Source organism: Adelges cooleyi, unplaced genomic scaffold (genome assembly GCF_023614345.1).
Source record: "Adelges cooleyi isolate 19-005CV unplaced genomic scaffold, UGA_ACOO_1.1 ACOO_flye_CR_arks_rails_tigmint_CR_PRNA_376, whole genome shotgun sequence".
Lineage (NCBI taxonomy): Eukaryota > Metazoa > Arthropoda > Insecta > Hemiptera > Adelgidae > Adelges > Adelges cooleyi.
In genome coordinates this window covers 7,974,262-7,998,678 of record NW_026096053.1, presented here as the reverse complement: position 1 = coordinate 7,998,678, position 24,417 = coordinate 7,974,262, and the positions used below count along the sequence as shown (strand labels likewise).

At 36.9% G+C, this 24,417-nt stretch overlaps 1 protein-coding gene across 2 annotated transcripts in view; it reads right to left on the bottom strand.

Annotated features, from left to right (window-relative positions):
* Window positions 1-24,417, bottom strand: part of LOC126841058 (semaphorin-1A-like) — a 63,377-nt gene that overhangs the window by 33,453 nt on the left and 5,507 nt on the right. For both annotated transcript variants that reach the window (XM_050577298.1, XM_050577300.1), the window contains exon 2: window positions 16,699-16,772. The gene's annotated coding sequence lies outside the window, so the exon portion shown is untranslated. The remainder of the gene's footprint in view (window positions 1-16,698; window positions 16,773-24,417) is intronic.

Sequence of the window (24,417 nt, the reverse complement as noted above, 5' to 3'; positions counted from 1 at the left end):
GTTAGGAAGAGTCGTGGCACGGCTGTTGTTATAATAATAATTATAGCCGGTAATTTATAATTAAATATATTATATATTTTGTCGTTGGTGAGCCAAAGCAGGAACCGACATGATAACGGCCAGTGATATTATTATCAATAATGCAGTCGTCAAGTCTGTTTTCTTGTATAACATAAAACATGCCATAACAGCTGTAATATGAGTATATATAAAGACTGTGTAGCAATTTCAGCTGATAATAAACGCTTGCCTATGTCGGTCGTTTACAATATTAGCTACTCTAAATCCCCCCGTACAACTTCGAGTTGAGACTAGCCTGCATCACGATCGAACGTATTATACTAATATCTTTTAAACTAGACAAGCTAGGTAGCACGGAAATTAAAATTTAAACCGTTCAATTCCAAGCAGCGTGTAATTATACACCGCGCCTTCTTAGTATATTATACTAACGCGCAATTTGCACAATCAATTAACCTCGAACGAAGTTTAGACGCTTTTCGAACATATTACATATTTTTTTCTACTGCGGTTTAGAAATCGAACCTAGTAAACATGGACATATTATTATTACTTCGTTTTGAAAAACAACCAAAGCGCGCTTAAACGGTCACAAACATATTATTATTATTATTATTTTGTTGATATTATTTATTCGTAATGGAAATACAAATCGCCGAGTCGGCTGACACGCTTTAAATCGGATAAAAAATGATGATGAAGGTTAAGAGGTGGCGGTGTGTACCCCCGAGGTACACAGAACTCGACACACACACACACAAATGATAATTAATTACTCGGCCACGTTAATAATATTATTTTAACAAATTATCGTTCCGGGTCTTATGCGACTGACTGACTGATGTGTTTTTCTCTCTTCTACAGCTGTCGTGTAGGACTTAATCCTAATTCCCAAAAAGGCGACAGCACAACGGCCATCGTACATACAGCTAATTATTATTATCAACGCGTTCTACTGCTGCACACAATAATTGTCGTTAGTTATTGGGTTATAATTTCGAGGGAAAACGGCGAGCTCTACGGTAGTGCGACCGGAGAATAAGTATTAATAATGTATTAATATTACAAAACGCACTCGAGTTAGTATTTAACATACGTGTGCCGTTAACGGTCGGCGGAAAAAATAATGTATTTAAAATAATAATTTGTGTGCTACCTGCTACTCATTGTTCTTACTCGTACGTGACAGCAAGGAAAGAGTTCAACGGTCAACGCAAAAAAAAATATAAATATTCAAGATAATATTCCAACGAATCCATATTGTAGAGTCTGTTATACGTTATGCACCGAGAAATGATAATCCCAGCGGTGACGATACAAAGATCTTGACAATATCTTGTGATTTATAGTAGGTTTTCACGATTGGCATTACTGTTACCGCGTATCTTGGCGGCGGTGGTCAAACACCAAAGTATAACGCAGTCAAAGCCCAAAGGACAGGTAAATTAACGCATGGCAAAAGACTATTAAAGAACAATAATTATTATCGAAACAGTTCTGCGATTTCGGTTACTACATCTTCAAAGAAGTAGCAATAAATGTCGCCGCCCTCGCATAATTGTTATTGCCCTCATAAATTCGACGATGTCGAACTGGGTTCACCACTATGTAGCGGTAGCCGGTACAACACCGACTTTAATTAATATCAATAACATTACACAATGTTGAATGATTGTTAAGTGAGCCGAACCGTCCGTATTCGACGGAGCAATATTGCTGTAACGCACACAAGACGAGGTCTTTCAGCCAAGGCAAATAATTACATTTAAACTGTTTTTTTCATCTTTCGCTGTTGTTGATAAGACGATGATGACTGGTTTTTAGGTTTTGTTATTTACCCACACACACTATACTATATTGTTAAATAATATACAGTGTTAACACTTTCTCGATTTACACATCCGCGGTGAGGTTATACACACGGTCACAAGGTGTAATGTAACGGATAATTATTTTAATGATAGCGTATATTTGCGCAACGACCCAATAAAACGATTGCGTATTGAGTATATAAAACTCCTCTCCGGAGGCTGCTGCTGATAATAATGACTATTATCACTGTTTTGATATGGCCGAAGTATAAACCTTTATTCACAGGAAATGGACACGACCGCCGACAACAGCTATTGGAGCAGCTGTGCTACCGTCGTCGGAGGCGGAATTTGAACGCTGTCATTGAGAAAACACAGCTGAGAACAATGCAAATACAACAATCATCGTGTATTTATACACAGACAAAGCTCATTGCGTCCAGCGTTTAATCGCTGACCGGGAAAAAACGTCCCAAATCTAAATAACAAACAATAATTGTTATAACGATCGACCAGCCCGTAAAACTCGATTTCAAAATCGGTATCATGACAATAACGCCGCGCTATATAAGACATAGTCGTTTGTAGGCGGCGACAAGTATCTACAAGTACACAGGCGAGCTGCGGTCACGGCCCTGGTCGACGTCCGTTTAGTCCATATATGAATTATTTTCTTCTGTAACTATAGACTTGCAAGAGAAAAACACACACACACGTTTAACCCGTAAACGGCCGTTTCCGTTTCGACAACGTGTATTTTTTTTTTTTACAACACTATTATTAGTCTAGTACACGTGCTGAACTGTAGTAGTTTATGGAACTCCGACAGAGCTCGATCGATCTGATATATCAATAAAAAAAAACACACAAAAGCAGATGCAAATAGCTGCGCGTTCGATGCCCACCAATCTCGACAACTGTTTTGACCGAAAAAAAATACTAAAAAAAGATAGCTGTTCCAAGAAACTTGCAAACGTACAACTGCGGTATTATTTAGAAAATATATAAAAACCCTAATTTGTATCCTCCACAAAGTCACAGTGAAACGATAGATGTTAAATGTTTAACCCCGATAATATACATATAGAAGAGAACATCAGAATAGTGGAAAATTGCGTTGAGGATGATAATAATACTAAACGAGCCAAAAGAAAGTATTGATCGTTCTGGGTGTCTTCTGCCACGTTTTATTATCTATATATACTATACTACTATATAATCATATCGAATACAGGTTGCGGTATACGTTACATAATAATAATAATGTTCTTTTTGAACCGAAACTAAAAACAATTTAGACATTTTTCCAGCGTGCAGTTTTCATGAAAAAAGATCGTGTACCTATCGGCCTACATATACATAATTCTTGAATCCAATTAAGACCGGATTATACAAAATAATAATAGTAATAATAACAGCTCCCGCGTCGATCGACTAACCCACGGGCGGTTACATTGACGTGTAGGTACCGTATACTCTATAGATAATTTAAATACGATCAGACTCGCTCTCCGGCATATGTTATTATTAATATTATTATACACTTGTAAGCGATAGCAAACCCGCAGTTGTCGCAACGACCCCGTTATGCGTCTCCGAGGGAGTATTAGAAAAGGCAGAGCAAAAATTATAAAAACATTGTACACTTGCTCAACCGGAATCCGTTGGCCGGTCTCTCGACGTTCCGGTGCTATCGCTTGTATATATATAATATAATATATTATATAGCCGCAAGTACAACCGCGGGAGTTTGTAGATCCAATAGGTATACACACCGAAGACCGCAGAAGGAAGACATACTATATTATCATTACTGCGAATTCAGCACACGTGTACAACGTTGTGTGTATTCGTCGTAATTATTGCATGGCTCGCCGGTACCACAACCTGTTTTGTGTACCTCTTTTTTTTTCATATATATGCCGTTTAAGGCTTTTGATCGGTTTACACACAAACAGCTCGGCTGACTAGCAGTGATAGTTCTCGGTTGTTTATTATTTTTATTGCAGCATCTTTTTTCTTTTGTACGGTACAAATCAAATAGTATTATTCGAGCCGTGCGCGGTGTGCCGATCGCGAGAAACACGGCAAAGTTCTCACGAGAACCGCGTGTATCTCCAGCACAACATACCTGGCCACACGGTGCTGGAACACAAGAAAATACCCTTAAAAATTCTATGTAATAAAGATGCGGAGGTAAAAAAAAAAACTAATCTTTCGTACCCGACCGCCGGCACGTTTCCCTACATTCGGAAATCAGTGATACGTGATCAAACCGGTAACCGTTGGATTTCGGTTGAATTTATTAGAGGAAACGCTATCAACCGACTTCAAATGAAAATAATATGACATGACACAGGAATGCCGAATATGTTGCGCTACCGGGAATTAGGTATTATTTCGTGCTTAGCTTGAATACAAAAAAAAAACCGCCCAGAAGACCTGTATCCCGCGAGGGTGCGCAAATAAGAGTTTAGACGCTCAACACCGCGAGGGTGTAATACATTTTATTATACAATATGCAACAACCGTCATGAACCCAAAAACACTCGGCACTGTAGTTCTGTAAAACAGCGACTTGGAGGAAACGATTTTGCTGCTTAAAATTTATAACTTCCGAGATTAGAGTATAATATTAATGTCCATATCGCGCAGTCATTATAACACAAGCACAGGGCAGTGTAGAAAGCGCAGGCAGTTTTTTAATGTGTATACGACCACTTTGAGGTTTTAATATTTACTAATATAGTAATCGACTGATAAGTTTTAAGGGGTAATAAAAAAACAACAGGTATTAATTATGTATGTGTTTATAGATGCGGAATTCTTGATTGTCAGGTTATAAAAAAGAATTTGTACGGCAGTTAAAATATGCGTGTCCCACGTAGACAAACACGGGTAATAATAATTAGTAAAAGTAGTTGTGAATTAAGCGATAATATCTTTAGACGATTGTAAACAAAAAATATTATATTTCAGGTTTCTAGTGGTTGCTTGTGGTTAATGCGCCATTTTTCTCGATCGCAGTCCTATGTATATTAGTGTGTATACGTTTTTTTACTCGGATATTATACTATTTGCTCTCACGCTTCTTGCCGAAAATCGTATAAGCATTATCACTCGTGTTATGTATGGATTTTCTTCTTCGGGCTTAATGACCGAACACAGGCAACGGTATACCATTGTACGCGAGCAGTTCCGAATAAAATAATATTATTACATTTTTTCGTTTACTCGAGGATTATCGAGAATCATGTCCACACGCCAACGACGGCCGACGATCACGATTTCTAGTTGAATCTCCCAGCAGCGAGTACATGTGCATAAACATTGTATTGGTGTAATTTTACATTGGTTATTATGCTAATATACGCACATAGTTCCACGCGTTTACCTATGTTTTCCGTTTCATTAAAAAATTACCTATATGTTATATACAAGATACTGCGCACAACTTTGACATAACTTCAGGGAAACGGTTGCACGCCCAGATATATACGCCAAGATTACCTTGCATTAACTACTAGGTACATGTAATAACGCATGGGTGTAGATATTTCTGAACTAACGTGATTGACATATACTCCGTTTTTTCAAACGTCCGAATCGGAAATCAGCCATGGGCTATTGCAACTGTTGTCATTACGCTATCTACATGTTGTACGTCACACCGGCTATAGTAGGAATATATTATTATAATACATACTGGTACTTGCAGTTGTGTTACTAGTTGTAATGAAAGCGAATCGATTACGCACAAATATCACCAACCGGCTCTCGTTTGAATTAATATTAATACATTAGGCCAACATAAGCCTCGAGGGCAGGTGTTATTCAAAGGCATCGTATCATCAACACGAGCTATTCCTGTCGTATACGGGTTTCATTTAAAATGAAATACGTTCGTCTTCAAAAAAAAATTGCCTTTATTATATTAATTTTTTTTTTAACAAGAGACAACGCGAAAACATGTTCAGTCCCATGAACAATTGGTTTTTGCAAGTCATTAGCCTCTCTCTCTTTAATTGTTATGAACTGTACCCGAATATTGCTTAAGGGCAAATCCAATCTGCTGAAGTAGTTTAAACGCGTCGATTGAGTTTTTATTACGTTTTTTATTTTCGGTAACGGATGAAAGTCTTTAAAATTAGGGCAATTATATTATAGTTATCGTAGTCAGGGGACACTACTTAAACCGATGTACCAGACGGCAATGACACCTGTTAGCACCGCGCTGATAAGAAATCTCAGCTATCTGCTTGTTAAGGAGAAAATCCTAGAGTGCGCACGGTTTAGACAGTTTACTCGGTCAGGTTTTTTTTACATTTATTTCCATACAAGCGGGTGAACTAGTTTTATTAAAACCGTTTGGGTGGCTGGCTAGCTGTCAACAGCTATTAAACCGGCACCTCTCGCGCGGATGTATTTTTCCGGACTACTAATTATCGGCATTGAACTGGCGCGCGACCGCCGATGAACTTGACAATTTTTCGTGCACGCATATTTCAGGTGTATCCTTCCCAGCCTATTGGTTTATTTAAATATTGCAGTCGTCATTGTTCTATGAGATTTAAACCGCTAGTCCTCAAGCCGTTTGTGTTAATCCTCCGTTTAATATTATTATTTTTTTTTATATCGAACCTACCTAGCGTTTTTATTTTACCGGCTATCTTTTTACACAGACCTGATAAAATCGTATTACAGTTACACAAGCAACACTATACACGTCGTCCAGTGATACAGTGGCAAAGGTGAAACGGAAACGGGAGATTCGAGTGCTATGTGTAATGTCATGCGTGTGTCTGTGCTGCTGCGTGTGAGAAATCATTCAAGCAAATCGGTACAGCCACAAACTCCTCGAGTGGTTTTTCTATAATACGTATAGTTCCCTCCAAGTCTTTTGCTGGAGTCGCGACCACACCGATTCGAAACGGTATAAGGCGTTGCGGAGGGGGTTCGAAAATATTGGCCTAATGACACGGTCGTTGTGCTCGGCGAGCGCTCAGGTTGCCCCTCCCCCCCTTCACCCGGGCAACCACTGCTGGATTTTTATTATCATTTATTTTCTATATATTTTTTCTTCCGTTTCCAGCGCAATGCCGCCGGATCATTAATCTCCGTCCGATCCCGCGAACCCCAGATGGCCAACAGATCATCGCCACCGCCGTCAATACAACCGGTAACTCGCAGTAACCCCGCTGTATAAATATACATGCAACAAAACCAGGCACGTCTGACTGCCAAGTCCGGTCGTCATACAGATAAAAGTTTTTTTTTATTTAAAATCAAAAACCAATATACCATTTGGTTGTTACTATTATTAGCGTGAAGGAGGAAAATAACTGCGACAGAAGACGAGAAATCAAGAATATAAAGCCATTTGTGTAATTATAAATAATAAGCTGTTACTTCCTCTGAAGCAATTCAATTTTTAAAATCTAAAAAAAATATACAATCGTATACCAAATATACATATTTCATAACTTACTTTATGGAATTATAATAATCACAAATATCGAAAGACAACGCCCCAATACAAAACAAAAAAGTATTGAAAATAGAGTAGAAGAAAGAACGCATCAAATACCAATTCAAAAACGATGATTTTTTTTGTACATTAGTATTATTATTATTTAGCAGTCCGCCCGGAGTTACATCATACACAAATTCAAACGATAATAATACGTTGTCAAAGTCTCGGTAAAAAATAGTAAACACCTATATTAGTATTAATATCCATTAACAACGAAATTTGGCAAAAACACATATTTTTTCCACGCCAATACAATCATGTCGTAGACAGCCTAACAGTATGTGCGTCACTTTACGGGAAACGACAAATTCAAACGTCCTTTACCGGCGTAGGCGTTTATTATAGGTACCTAATAACACACATTAGGCTATTACCACTACGCCGAAAGTGTACGTTTAGCGTTTACATTTTTCAAGTTAGGTAAACAACGTTTTCGCGCTATCTCATCATATATTATAATGGTAAACGGTCGTAAATAGAATTCACGTATCAATCAGTAACGACGTGATCATTTGTGCCGTCACGAGCTCAGTGTTGTTTAAGCGAAGAGGTGCTTTTTTTTTTTGCTATTCAAGACCGTCGTTGCAGACGGTATAACATACTCCTCGGGATTTAAGTACCGTCGTATTTTCGAACACATCTCAACTATCTTGCATAACTAGATGTGGTCCCGTCCCCTCTCCCCTTTGAGTTAATTAGGACAACGGTGGATAGTTTTTGCGAAAACAAGGTGTCAAGTTACACGTAGCAATCGTGATACCCAAGGAGAAACCATGTTAATAATATCATATCATCATCGCGCTATTTTATTAATACTATTAATATATAACATATTTTACAAAACGAGTTTACGTCCTGGCGGTAGCTGAGCTGCGGGGCCGCTGGAATGATACTACATTGTAATAATATTGTCTGCAATAATTATTATTACCGTTGACTGTTTTTAGCGTGACATCGAATACAAGTATAATGCACAGCAAAAATAAACAAACCCGCACAACATCGAAACCAACGGGTTTCACGCGAAGGCCCGTTTTTAATTATTTATAGAGAGAAAAAGATGTTTTTTAATATAGTTACATCATCGTGTTGTTTACTTGGAAACGAGTTTACATTGACACTTTTACGTGACGTTAACGGGTCCTCATAATGTCTTACGCAAGACCGGGTAGTATCTACTGTGGACTGACTGGAAAGTATGTTTTTTTTAGGGTAGATAGGTTCCAATTCTTAGAAGATTCTAGGAATTGTCAAAGATGCGAATCCGAGCGTGCTGTTCTTAAATATTATTATTATATTGCCGACCGTCAATCGATTTGACTACAAACTGCGTGGTCTAGCGAAATCACAAGTAGTTCACAAGCAAAAACAGAGACTACCCTAAACGACCCTCCGAAGGATTAACGAGAATTCGACTCTTCAACTAAGTTATTTTCGTTTGTTTTTTCAAACAACCATCTGGTATCGGTGTATTTATTGGTGTTTTGTTTTTGTTCGGTCGACCATCGGTGGTAGCACAGCCGGACAGCGCAGCAACGGTCTTCCGTCTGACAGATGACTGCTTTGCCGCGTGCCACCAATCATCGAGTTTCTTAGCATTTTTCCGACCGAAAAAAACAATACAGTTAAAAAACTATATGATGAGTAATCGACGGGATGGCACCCGATCTGATATTGTAACTTGTACAGGCTCTTGGAACACCTGCGCAACAAGCCAGTCAATAGAATTAGTGTTGTGCACGCGTCTACACTCTACACCCATCTATAGTATGTTATGTACATGAATGTCGTTGCTTCTCCTGCGATACAGAATATAATACCGTGGCGTTTGGCAGCCGCCAAACCAGGAAACCTAATCGACGTCAATGTCCAACGACGAGGAACTATAATGTTATTAGACATCAACACCTATACCTTGCATCTTTGGTAGTATCAGTTATAGTGGTAGATGACACGGGTATTTCGAATTCTTGGAGTTTCTTTTTTTTTTTGCCTACCGTCCAATTGACGAATTAATTATTTAAATATAAAAAGCGTTTCACTATTTGAGATCTAGAAAACAGATAAGCCCGTCGATTTGTACATATAATATACAGAAAGACAATCCGATTGAACGCAGGAATCGTTTTTATTATATTATTGCAATGGCACGAGTGGAAAGTCCGAGAGGATGTTTGAACAAAAAATAATAATAAAGGGTTAGTATACTGCAAAAAATAAAGAAAATTTATCCGCACACGCGTTGCGTGTCGTTGATTTATAACGGCGTGGGATTGATATCAATAAAAATAGGCGTACGTCACTCATGTAGTCATTCGCGGACAGTAATAATATTATGTATCTATATCGGATATAATATATTATAGTGCATAAAGACAAAAAAAAAATCAAGCACAAGGTACATTTTTGTAACTTTATAATACATAATACAATCGTTTTCTCATAATAAAATGTAAAAAAGAAACCATACAATGTATAGGTATATATAATATTCAGGTAGGTATAACGCTAATAAATAATATAATACACGATTGGCAATCAATTACAGTATAGATAGATACGCCTATATACACGTATAGGTGTACGTATAGATCTAAAACTAACTATCGCTGGCAATAACATATCATTACCTTTATCGTTTCGTGTTGGAAAATTATCCGAATAATTATAATGATAAAAATAATAATGGTGAACCTTCCAAACGTAATAATCCATTTTAAGGACGTCTGTGGTGTTGTGTATAATATATGGCAAGGTCGGGGATATCCTCGGGGGGCAAGACAGGTCCTCAGAGCGCAACGGGTAAGAGGTGCGCGAATCTGTGGGAATGAAAACACACTTTTGGCACGCCCCCCGACGATTGTATCTACAACAAACCGGGTGTAACAATAGGTCAACATTTTGATATTATTATGCAACCACCTACTACTCTACCACCGATCTATAACGCCATAAAAAATATTATAAAACGAGCTCCCGTTCATTGATCAGCGACAATAGCATTACGGAATACCCTATACAAAGTGGATAGGAAGAAATATAGGTGGTGTTCCGGTCATCTCCGAATGCAAGTGAAATGCCAAATGCCAATCCGCGGCGAATTAGCACGTTTTCTATACGAATCGTTTCGTTCTGGTTCGCTCTCGGCTCTTCCCCAACCGAAGCGGTGACGGAGACACGATTCAATTTTTTAATTTAACGCCCAAGGCCAATCCCCTCGAGCAAGTGCATTATTATTCGCTTGACTTTCACGCGACCGCGTTCGTGTCAACGCATCTTTTTTCTAGAAACAATGCGAAAAAACATGTATCCTATTTACTGCTGCTATTACCAGTCGGCTCAGCGTGCGGTGTGTGTAGCTAGTACAGTTATAAAACGCAGTCATACAACGGATTAACATGAAAGCCTGTCGGTAACACGGGTATACGAGTAGAGGTCGAAATATTTTATACACACGAATATAATAACATAAGTCCGATACAGTCGTGTCAAAATTCACATTTCGGATAAAAATAACAATATTTATTGACGGGCGTGATTTAAAATCAATTATCAGTCCTTGGTCGGTTGACACTGTAAAGTTCCAAGGTTTACCAATCAACTGAAAGTGCACTATACTGAGATAATTATATTATATTTCCATTCCGTATCGGTCACAAGTCTCGAGACCGTTTTATAACAACACCAAAATGGGCTGGGTCGACGAAAAATTTTAAAACGGGAAAATATAATATTACTCTTTATCTTAATTCTTAATTGGTCGTTATTTTTTTTTTTTATATTTTCAATGAAATAAAAGTAAAATGCAGTCGGCGGCGACGTGAATTATTGTTCTAATTGTCGATAATTTATCAAGGTTTTACTTACACTGAAAACGTGCGAAGGCTAAACGGTCAACTAAAAACACACCCTCGATCACACTTTTGGCTCGACCGCGGGTTACCGACAAATGGTGTCACGTTATAATTCCCCGGCAGATAAAAAATAAATAATTTGCATAAAATATTAAGTAGTCGGTATCATTCAGGATCGAAATTAAACGCACCGTTTAGCTAGAAATTCACTGGTGCTACGACGCTGACGACAATTACAGATTACAAACGTTACAAGTAATTTCATTTGCGAGGTCTGTTAATGGTTTTCCACGTTCGACCGATACGAGATCATTTAAAAATCGTTAATAATTACTATTCGTTCGGTCGCATATTACCTATGTGTGTAGGAAGATTTATAGCATTTGTAATCGTCCCGTACATGAGATTTATATTAATACGTTCCCGGTAAAAACGTATAATATTACCTATACCTACCCAGGTACTCCACAAGAACCGACAACTTAATTTATATTATGTCAGGCCGATTATGAAAAAAAAAGTCAATTAAAAAAAAACATTGGCAATTGGAAAAATTTCATATTTTATGGATTATACACATAATATATCAGAGACGACTGTATTGGACTTAAAAAGTAAAAGCTAAGTAAGCCTATTTTTACACTACCATGATTCGTCAAATAATAATTCCAACACAAGTTACTATTTCAACGATGCCTAAACACCTTGGATAATTTTTTAGGTTTACATTTCCATCGAACACTCTAAAATTGTTAGTCTGTCGATTAGGTTTGACCGAGGGGAAGGTATATTATGTGAGTAACCCATTTCGACCTAGACACAGTTAAAACAATGCGCTTGGAATTAGCGCGTGGTTTAATGTTCCTGTAATATAGGGTATTCGTGGTTGCTACTACATGCCCGTTAGTGGTCGAAGCAGATCAAAATGGACATTGTCCAATCTGGCAAGTTTACAGAAAACGAACATGCACCCGGACGACTGCACGTCGCCGTAAAGTATTGTTTAACAGTACAAAAATATATATAATTGTATACAAAAAACGGCAACCGACGTCATGATATTTGGAAGAGTTTTCGGCGGCGCAGTGCTTTGTATAATATATAAATGTATCTAATATTAATTAAGATTAGGCGAAACGAATGACGGGCGAGCCGGTACATGCAACACACTCGCACTAGTCTATCCAATGAAATGCATAATATTATTGTAAAAAACGGACAACAGTCCTCCTATACACAATGCATTAATGTCGGAGATCAATAACCCTCTGCTTAATACACAGAAATTAGCGCGCGTCTATTATTTTATAGAATACCTATTACAATACATATATGTATGTATATTGTATACATATATTATTACTTTGGTTTTATAATCAGGCGGTATACTCATAAACATGTAACGGGAATATCGCTGCTCGGTATTCCTTTATAACTTGTTGTTGTTGCGGGAAATAAGTCTAAAACATTTTGTACGTTTTTAATGAAAAACTAATAATGGGAAATTTTTTTTTAAAAAACGTGTCTACACATAACCGTGGCACGCGTGTACTTACTCTTATTTTAGTAGGTATATTATATTATTATTATGTTCCACCAAGCGCTTTTCATAAACAAACAAAACGCGCAAAAATCTAATATTTTTCTAATTATTCACGCCGTTCGCGGCCGTCGGCAGTTGGGTGATATTTTTAATTAACTGCAGAATTTTTTTTAGGGTTCTACCGGCACCATATTCATTATTATTATTAAAATTAATAAACAATTCATATTTCTCGTGCAGTATACATCATATAGTAGCCGCAGAATAGCGCATGATAATAGTAGAATATAATAAATATGCTTTGAAGAAAATTGCCTAGAAGTTATTTTTTTTTTACAATCCTGGGTCGACTGATTCATATTGAACAACGCGGTTTTTAATAGGATTGTTTTGCAAACCCATATACCTACGAGTTTTGATACGGATCTGCACGGTCGGCAATTCAAACGAGCGCAAATTTTGTCGTCGTGACTGGCCGTTACTAATCTACTACAATAACTATATATATTTATATGTACGTAAAATCGCATATAGATGTATATAATATGGTGGTTTTTTTATTAGTACAGCGCGAGCAATAACGTTGTCGGGGATTTCATCAATACAATAACAATATTATGGGCGCATTAGTATACACATGAAACGTTTAAAGTGTCTAACATTTTTATTCTATATGCCCTTGTCCACTGACCACAGAGAGGTTCGTACAATTTTTTAACAATTCTTTAATGTTTTTTCAATTTTGTTGGCGTATAAGAATCTGCGGATGGATGACCACGAGGCTATTGAGACGATAATATTATACTTTTCATAGCTACCACGAATGGAAACGCGTTAAAAAATGAAAAAAAAATAGATGCCGTGTGTCATTGTTGCTACATGCAGTTGGGAAACTAGCGTTGTCGATAATTGACAGCCCGTTTGTTTTCCAGGCGATATTACATTTAAACAATATTATACACACAGTGTGTACACCTAGCTACTTGTACACGAACATCCCATTTTTCAACAGTTACTGGTTCTGTTTGTTATCCAAAAGCAAATAGCGTGTGTGCTCGTACACACATACAAACTGGTTTGTCGGCCTGCCCCCATCGTCCCGGGATTTCACCCCGGAGAAAAGTCCTTATCGCCGATTGTATACAATACCACGATTATAGGGTAATTAAGAAACGACACGTATACACGAGAGCCACGACTACAGCTTCTAGGGGACTACATCGTATATTGTATTCGTCGTTAAATCCGTTTAAAAAGCACACTACTATCGCCGGCACCACCACCCGCATACAATTAATTACACAGCGTCCGAAGAGAAACCGAGATTTACGGTTATTCATTAGCATGTATTTCTGCATCTACATGATTATGTCGCTATTGTTTATACGTTATATTTATTGGTGTATATTGTTTGAGTGTAAAACCAGAGCACTGGGAGATAAAACAGTGATCGTCCAATGCCTGAGCCCCGTCGCGATAAGATTGTTTATTATAATATATTTTTTTATAAAATGTAAGAGTAAAAAAAAATGTTCCAAATAAATCGTAAAAAACGTTTGTGTTGCATAAATAATTTTGAGACAATAGCGACCACCAACACTGGACGTATTTTTTTCTTAAATTTCAACAGTCAGATTTTTTAAAAATCTTATAGAGTTTTTCGATAGTATCGTAAAATCTTTTAAAAGACTGGGGGGAGTTGATCCGTCTCGGAGAGCAAAAAAGGTGCCCTCGAAAAAAAACCGTCAACCGCACGACGCCGTGCTGTTCCTTCCAAAGACCTCAAGAGACCACGTACACAGGTCTATGTGGAAGGGGCAGAAAAAATAATATTCCAGGACAAAACAGTCGCGCTGTTGTACACACACAACAGCGGCCGGCTTCTGCATCCAAACCAGTTTTTATATTCATAGTAAAATACAAACGACGACCGTGCAGGTGGTGGAGGCGGCCGAGGCATACGGTCGTGACGCGTTTTTTTCTTCTGCCAGACCCCCCCTCCCCCAGTGCCATCTATATACAAGACCAGAGGATGCTGCACTGTTAGTAGTGGTCACGTCATTGCGCACGAGTTTTTTTCGAAAACCCCATATCCAATATTATTATTATTATTTTAATAGTGCCAGACTGCAGAGTATTCATGCGAATTTTTCTAGCGTACGAATATTAATGATTCGACAGTTTTTTCTTTTAAATAATTCTTTTAGTCTATAGTTACGAAAAAAGCATGATCGCGGTTTTTTTTTTTTGAAACGCTTTTATCACACAATAAATACTAGCGCGGTTATGAGTACAAGATGGGAGATGGGACGTTTATAAACGTCATAATCTTAAAAAGAATTCGATAAAATCGTTTACAAGAGAATAACCCATTAGATTTTCTTAAACGCGAGAATGCGCGAGATACATGTGTTTATAATAATAAAGGGTCAAACACACTTCGCTACACGCTAAGATAAGATTTCCTATCCTATCCGTATTGCACAATTAAACGAACGCTGGATTCTTTTAATTTTTTATATGTATAATAATATATAAAACTCGGTAGTTGAAACAAAGAGCTGTGCACAAATAAATCGTGTACATAAACCTAGTGTACGCCGAACAATTTTATACGTTTGCGTGGTCTTGTTCAGTTATACTATAATATGATGATCACTGCTGCTTTTATACATTACATATACTGCAAATCACGGTCGGAGACAACGTTCACGAGGAGGAGAGCAATGAGAACGCACACACGCTTTATTCGATACCAGAGTTTTCCTAAAACGGAACTTCGTATTCCGCGCAATTAGGCATTGTATTCGAATAGTGACACGTTAACTTTATTTTTTTTTTTGAACCCTCAATCCTTTTGTCCTCTACGTCGGACGACGACGACGACAATAATAATCATTATACATAAACCAGGTGGTAGAGCATAAAAATAAAAAACCCACTTCAATGAAATAATAGTACTAAAGTCGTCGTAGTCCGATAGTAGTTTGTCAGAAATCGAATAAGCCGCAAATAGAGTTACGATCGCTGTCGGTTTACGATCTCGGCTGTTAAGTCGATTTCGAACGGCGGTGATATTTATATTAAACGAGACTTGAACGGGGCTTAAACAAGCGTGTAGTAACTATTAGTGTGTATGAACGGACCATAAATATCTTAGATCGTGTACTAAACGTAGGGGAGCATATACGAACGGGACAAGATCTCTACGAAATACACATTATAAAAATACTCCTTCGGTTTACAGTTTACACCGATCCACTGTGCTCGTTGTCGGTTACAAAAGAAACGAGCACCGTACGTAGGCAGTGAAAAAGAAAGAGAGGGAGCAGGTGTACAACAATAAAAGGCACAGATACAGCGATAATACGCGAAGAGGGGTCCCCTCGATTAAATACAAAAAAAAGTAATAATTCTATCGCCTCTGTAATAATAAGCATAATAAATTATGTTTTGACTCCCGGTTGGGAATAAAAACGTGGAAAAATATTAAACGTTCAAAAGCGCTCGTGTGTGTGCGATTGAGTTTTTTTTAATCAAAGGTCTCTCCATACTGGAGCGTCTTCACGGTGTAGGCGTAGTCGTGCACGAGATCTATACCGGCCGAAACGTTTAAATGCATTCTATTCCGTCCGGTCCACACTTAAACATTATTGCCGATATAGCTCTTATATATTTTTCGTCTAACGAAATTACAATGCCACCACAACTCGCGCCGCACGAACGTACGTGGAGTAAAATCTTTTTTGAACACATACACACACACATGTACAATAAGTGAAATTCATAGATCGTCTAATTACGCACATCCGAGCACGTTTTCAAGATCAATGGGCCACAGTGATAATAACGACACATCGCAACGCTTGCACGCCATACAAACAATATAATATGCGGAAATCGTATACGGCTGAATAATGCATGTATACATCTTACCTGTGCACGAGCGTACTGAGTGTTCGTCCGCAAACGTCGGGAAACGGTCGTCACGGCGTCGATTCGACTATCGTCTGAAAACAAAACAAATATATTTATAAATATTATAAGTACCTAATAACACAGGGGTAAGCACATACACATTGTTTGAGTTATGTAAATAAAATGAGTAGCAAGACAGTACGGCGAACCCGCTATTTATGATCCGAATTATTGAAACAATAATAAAGTTTAAGTTGCCTTTCCCCCCCCCCAATTTTCCCCTTCAACACCGATAAAATCATTCAGACACTCGCCGGCTGGCATTAGGGTTCGATGGCTCATACGAGGATTTTTTTCTTTGTTTATTATAATATATAATTTACACAATCAGTAAACATTTATTTTTTATAATAAGTGTATGTACCTTTTGTAACCCTATGGACACGGGTCTTGATAGGATAAACCATCCATTAATATTATTTTTATTTGTTTGAAGGTCTTGGAACCATTTCCGTTTTAAACGTTTTCTTGGGTAACCTGGGGGAGTGAGAACGGATATGTCAGAAATTACAGGGTGGTTGGATAGGTTGGAGAGAATTCGTTTGTAAAAAGTTCTGACGATGTTTTCGACTGTTGGAATATAGAGGTCGTTATGGAGTGTATTATTTGAAACATATAAAATGAAGTTTTGGTTATTTGACGGAGGCATTTAGATTGGAATGTTTAGATTTTGTTTAAGTTTGAGGGTTTGGGCAAGTCCCAGAGTTGAACGCCATATGACCATATAAGTTTTAAGAAAAGTTTGTATGAGAGGACTTTATTATCAAAACTAACGTGTTTGGATGTCAGGAGAAATCACGGTTGTTTAAAGCTAGTCTCTTTAAGCGCGGATATATGGGGAGCACATGTCAGCCGGCGATCTAAAAGTACAATGAAATGGACTTAGATTTGTTGATTTTAATTCCCCAATTCTCACACCAGGTTTGAAGTAAGTCTGAGGCTATTTCGGGGTCTGAATGAAGGGCTAAGGAGCTTTATGGCATCTGCTAAGTCACCAGTAAGTGTATATGGTCAGTTGTATTATACTAGAAATTAAGAAAAATCACGAACGCGCGAGAGAACAGTATTCGACAAAAGTAAAGCACACAAAGTGTAAAAATAAAAATAAATAAATTTCAAAAGAATCGTTTAAAACAACTACGAGCAGTCTTGGCCATGCATTTGCGTCATCGCGGACGGGTGCCAAAACGGAGTACAAATGAAATAGAACATCACACAGTCTAGAATATATTGTCGGCGAGACTTAATCTCGACTAAAACCGAATAGGATCGTTAAAAAGTAAAAACGTTTCCCACGCGATATTTTCCGTTATGAAAAAAATAACAAGCAAATTTATTTATTTATTTTTTTTGAACGTGATCGTTAACGAAATACATACTTATCATTATAATTTTTTTATGTTTTTCACTTACGGTATTTATATTACATGTATTTAAAATACGACAGAAACTATTTGTTTTTTTTTTTTATAACGAGCATTTAATTATTTTTATTAAATCTGACAAGCGCTCAAAAAAACACACCTTAAAGACACGTAAAACGCATAACATAATACATTTAACAAGATACGCGTTAAAGTTAAAAAAAAAAATTCAATTGGTAGGAAGAAAAGTAAAAAACAAGTTGGCGGCGCGGCGAACTAATTTATTCTGTAGTAATTTTATTTAATAACATATGCAGAAGCTCATTTGTGTAACCACGGTCATCGACTGTACACGAGATCTCTAGACAAAAAAAAATCAGAAAGGTCTCTTCGCGTAGAAAATTTATAGGTATTTGATTATCCACCGCGAAACAAGATCCTAGTAGTTCGGATAAGGCGACCAACACTTTTGAGTGTATTCCGCACTCATGTTACTTTTTCCCCAATACACACATTGCGTCAAGTAGACTAAAACTTCTTTAATATAGAATTATTCAACAAATAGTCGGCTTACAAACGGAACGAGTCAAGTCGAAAAAAACACTAGTGTTAACAAACGACGGAAAAGAGCAATAAACCCGAGGATTTCCGAGGTTTCTAAAGATCAAAACCCTCGTCATTTTTATCTTTAGACCAAGAATAAGAATCTTTAGAATAAGAATTTTCTAATAATAACGGCTTTATTTGTATTTTTTACAATCTATAAAACAAATGTATAATAAGTAAATTAATTGGAACTATAAATTAACAGTGACATAATGGGAAATCTCACAACAGAAACACCTAGAACAGCACGATTAAAAATTAATAAAAGTTTAACTTTAATCAGAAAATTACTATACGCCCGAGTTATATGTAAAATTTCTTTTAAGTGTTAATCGGGTCCTTACCGAGGTCTAGTAAGACTTTGAAAAACACAAAACAGATTAATCCCGCATTAGTGTCACATGCTAATACACGCCGCTCAACTGCGGGGCTAGAAAGCTCAAACTCAACACACACAAATAGGCCGTTATGGTTGACAGTTTTTACACAGCCCAGTTGTCGGTACAACTGATGATTGCCGAACACGAGCACGGTTGGCGCTGCGGTGGAAACGCGTTTCCGATGTTCAGGACGAGCCGTAAGCACATTATCTACGGACGGGCATGCGTGAAAAATCGAAACAGGTGCGAAATGAAAATAAAAAGAAACGAAACGACCAGAGGAGTCTTCTGAGGACGGCGGCGGGCTTGGATCGGTGGTTAATGAACGCGAAGAGAGCCGTGTAGAACGACCAAATAATAATAATAATAATAGAGACCCATTGTTGTCGGGTGCACAAAAATAAAAAAATAAACAACGTACGCGCAAGAAGCAAGAGCATCTCTCCTCTATATACATACTGCATGTGTACAATGTGTACTATTGAAAAGGATTATAGAAAAAATTACTCGGCAACACATGCGTGTAGGTACGTAGAAGAAAAATAATAAGAAACCATAGGACAATAGAAACGGCCGCAGCAGGATTGCCCAACTGTAGTAAAATGTTCATAATAATCGTGTTGATATTGACACTGCATACTTTGGGCGGAATTTTGGCTATTTGCCACAAAAAAAAAACGTATTCACATTATATTGAGCACTTGGCCGCTAGGCATGAAAATATATCGTACAATACGGGCTTGAGGCTTTAGAGCGTTTGTAATTATGTACCTGTTTTCGTCAAACCATAGCTAGAAACTTGGCAAACGACACTAATAGTCGATTGTCGATTAGTTAATTGATTCGAGTAAACAATAAACGACTCTTCGCTTCTATCCAGTTGACCTTAATAATGTAAACACAATTGCGTGTATAGTGTACTTAGGATAGTTTACGCCACATGGTATGGATCTACGTTGTTCAGGGTTGTTTGTTTACTAATCCTTGATGGTTTAGAACAAGTTTATATATTTATAAAAAAAAAAATATATATCTAAAACTTTATTAATTTTCAACGCAGACTTGCAGTTTTACAAAATCAATATAATAATTATATACTTTACGATAGTTAATCAAGAAACTATAAACTTACACAGCAATCAATATTAGGTATTAAACTCCACTTGATACGAAAACTAAAATCAACGATTAGGTTTAGTACATGTGTAAACAAAATATAGTCACTCACGAGCAATCATGTTTTGTGCTTACCGATATTAAATACTTTTGTATATAATTGTATTTCTGATGTAGTCAATCGTGTCGTTTTTCTTATACCTGCCTATTCGCACGTGCAAAATGACATCATCGTTCGCATTCAGATTTCAATAGCCTACATAATACGAATATTAATCAATCGCAGTGTTGCGAGTACGTTTCTAGTGAATCATTCACGGTTGTCTATTTCCGAACGGATATTATAAGGATGACAAACATTCCCGAGGTCAAGTGCGCGGCCAAAATGATTATGTAAATGTCCTTTTTTGAGGGTGTAGACGAATCCCGAAATAAACCTCTTAATTTTATACCGACTGTGTATTAGTGGTGCACGCCATTAGTGTTTTTCCATGGAACTTGTCTTCGTGTACGCGTCCACCGACCGACCGGAACCGGTTCCATAGGAAATGCCTACATGGACCAGTTATAAAATCATTGTAATTTATACACCAACATTATAATATATGCGCCTTAATTAACGGTTCGAGTGTCGTTTGACTTATAGATGGTTTAAGTTTTATCAAGGGGGGGGGGGAAATACACGAACTACTTCGTAAACCGTTCACGAAGTCCAAAAACTGTAGGTAAAAAAAATATTAAATTGTCAATGACACGCTAAACGCGGGTCGAGATTTTTACAGAAGTCAATTTAATATAACACCCATATCCATTATGGTCCATTAAAATTACAAATATATAGAAAACACTTTATTCTTTACACTTTAACAAAATAATTTTTCTATACATGTTATCGCCCCGAACATAACCACAAGATTAATTTTCGTTAGTATAAATATGATTTTTTTCTTTTTGTATTCGGTACTTAAAGAGGGCGAAATAACACAAGAGGTTTATTGCTTTATAGGCGCCACGTGAGTGTACAAAAACAAATAAACATATTACAGACAGCAGTTCACAACGTTTTTATTTGAAATGACATAATAAAATAAAACAATACACACAAACGGTACTACGTTATTTGTATGGTTATCGCAAGAGCTATTATTTTTCATTCTACCTAAAAGGATGATAGACGATTCTTTGAAAAAAAAGATGTGATATTAATCTGGTTTTTTAGTACTCGGACAAGTGACTGATAGCGACTACATAGTACATACTACATACGTGTAACGACTGACAAGATATATCATGATTTTTTACAAGAATAATATAATTGTTGATGGTTCAATTGAATATGTGCGTTAATACTAAAGAATGGGGTTCGATAAGGATTTTTTAAGCAAACAACCCAACTCAAGTACACAAGAAGTTCTGGCTATAGAACAGTACACTTATTGATGTAATTAATTTCAATTAGGTCTTCACATTAATTTTAACGCAATTGGCCACTTTGGCTTAATTAAACGCTCTATCCAATGATATGTTCGGCTAGTGTAATTTTATGCAAAATTCGCAAAACAAATGAGTAAAAGTGAAGAATTATCAAGCATTTAGTAACAAAAGCGTGAACATAAATGCATAAACATATAGAATACTTAAAAATATATTAAAAAATCTACAACACAATTTTATATCTAGCCGTATATCATTTTATAAACGGCCTTTAAACTCGACTTAAATGTCATATATTATACACACAAATACATATAAAAAGTAAAAACGTTTTAAACTTCTTTCAAGGCAACATTGGAAACTTTTTTTAAGTAGTTTGACACGAAAAGATTCATACTGTAAAAAGTAATAAAATAATATATTGGTTTTTTTATATATACATAATATTTTATATTTTATTAGCGTAATGGAATATTACTCAAGAAGATAGAACCGGCGGATTGAAAAAAACATTGCTGGTCATAATAATATTATAGGAGTTAGCGGAACAGTTTGTTGTTAGGAAAACTACACATACTGTACTGCTGCATGCACACTATAATTCAACACATAGATTAGGTATATTTAAGGATGTGTCATGTCCTTGATTGCTGTTTCACAATGAACTTAATTTCGTTTAACTTGTGTAGTAATTGCGATGGAATTTTTTTGCCCGACGAGCACGTGTATAATAAACTAAACTGATGTTATATTATTGTTTAAGCGTTATACACGACGTTGGAATAGTACCTGATCGATGATTGCCTAATGACAACGTGTTTAAAATTCAAGGTTTAAAGACGGTCTTTGGATAAAATTATTTAATTGATACCTCTATCACACTGGAAGCTCAGGAGACTAGCGCAGCGGCCGAGCACACACCGCTGGATGTATGAACACAGAGATCTGCGTAGACCAGTATAATGCGATTGACCCGCGGGGCACTGCTGCAGTCTCCGCTTCTCGACAAACCGGTTTTCTCATAAATGTGTACATGTATATATGTTTATAAGTATAATAATTTTTTACTGCTTGATTTTTTTTTATTATTATTTTATTTTTTATTTTTTACATCGCGCTTCATACGCCGCGACAGTGTCGACCTGACGGTCTCGGAGATTGTCATTTTAATGCCTTCAAAAAATCCTAATTTATACGACGTTAAATGGTCCATGAATGAATACATAATAATATATATAAAAAAAAAAGCTTTTGTGACACACCCGGTTAATCGCCTTAGTTCAAAAATATTATCAAACTGTTATTGTTACGAACCGATCGCAAATGTGTATTACGCATGACCTCGGTTATCTGTGTTTGATAGTTAAAATTATAAATGTTTACAATATACAATATAAAAAATATACTCGATACAAATTGAAGTTACAACGTTGTTGAACGTTTCCTATGACGATAGATGATAACCAATATCCATATTGCCACAGCAGACAGAGAAAAAAAATGAGTGAAATAAATCCGTCAAGTTGGCAATGAAAGCTTTAGAAGTAAGGCACAAATCGCCTAACTTATTATTCTGAAAAATTATAACTTAACGTTTTTAAAAATTCGGCTGCCGCTGTTGGTGTTGCTGTAAACGTTTAATTTTGTATAGTGCGTCTCGGCAATAAATCTTGTAAAAAGTTTATACGTTTCGTCGGGCCGTACAGCGTTGCTTCAGCTGTTTGATAAATATTTAAAAGAAAGGAAAAAAGAATGATGCCAGTCTAAAGCTTTCGGCTGATCGATATTTCATCGAAGCATTTGCTGCAATGTCTCTGTGCGCTTTACTTGTTTGGATAAATGCCATCATGGCGTATTCGCTTTATATATCATAATAACAATTATTATTATTATTTATATGTAATACAATACCCGGTGGATCTAAAGCGGTTATAGTCGAAAATAAAAACGATAAGCAACTAATAGCGCTTTGTATCGCCGGGGTAGTATTACACTTTATAGTGTGTCCTATAATATATTGGATGGATTACTCATCTTCCATCTGTGCTCGGGCCGTTACCGCAAATGAGTCGCGCCGGTGACCATTAAGGTATACCGACGTTGCCTTGCATTAGTCAGTGAATAAACACAAATCCGACAGGTCACGCGACACACAACAACCCCAATAATATACTGTGGGGGGTGATTCATTAGCTGTTTTATATTGCATTTTTATTATGAATCATACTTAAACTCCGGTGACTGGTTTACAGGACGGGGTAAACGTCCAGAAAATTACAGGCCATCTGATTGATATTAAACTAGAGACCGGTATTGAAACACATAATAATAAATTATTCAACCGTTGTCGCCAGTAAAGGCGTATTACCGTAGTTTTGGCTGATTATTAAATCAGTTTTCCAGCCTAGAACGCGGCATTGGCCACCGGTGGGGAAGCTGTCCAAGAATGTACGTGATTTTTCACTGGAAATGGTTGTTTATATTCTAATATAATAGGCCGGACAGTCCTTCGGGTCTGTTGCGCGATGTACAATGGACCACAATGCGTTTCGATCCAACAATAACCGCGAGAAACCTAACCTAACCTTGGACGCATTTTGAAAGGCCAATATCCTTAGTCTCCACCATACTACACCACATTGTTGTATCTGATAACGTTACTATCCAGAGGACACATTTTCAGCGTTCAGACTAATCACCCACTCCCAACAACGACAGTCAAAAACCTCATTATTAATGTTGGGATTTTTTTCTTAGCAAAAACTTCATAGACTGTT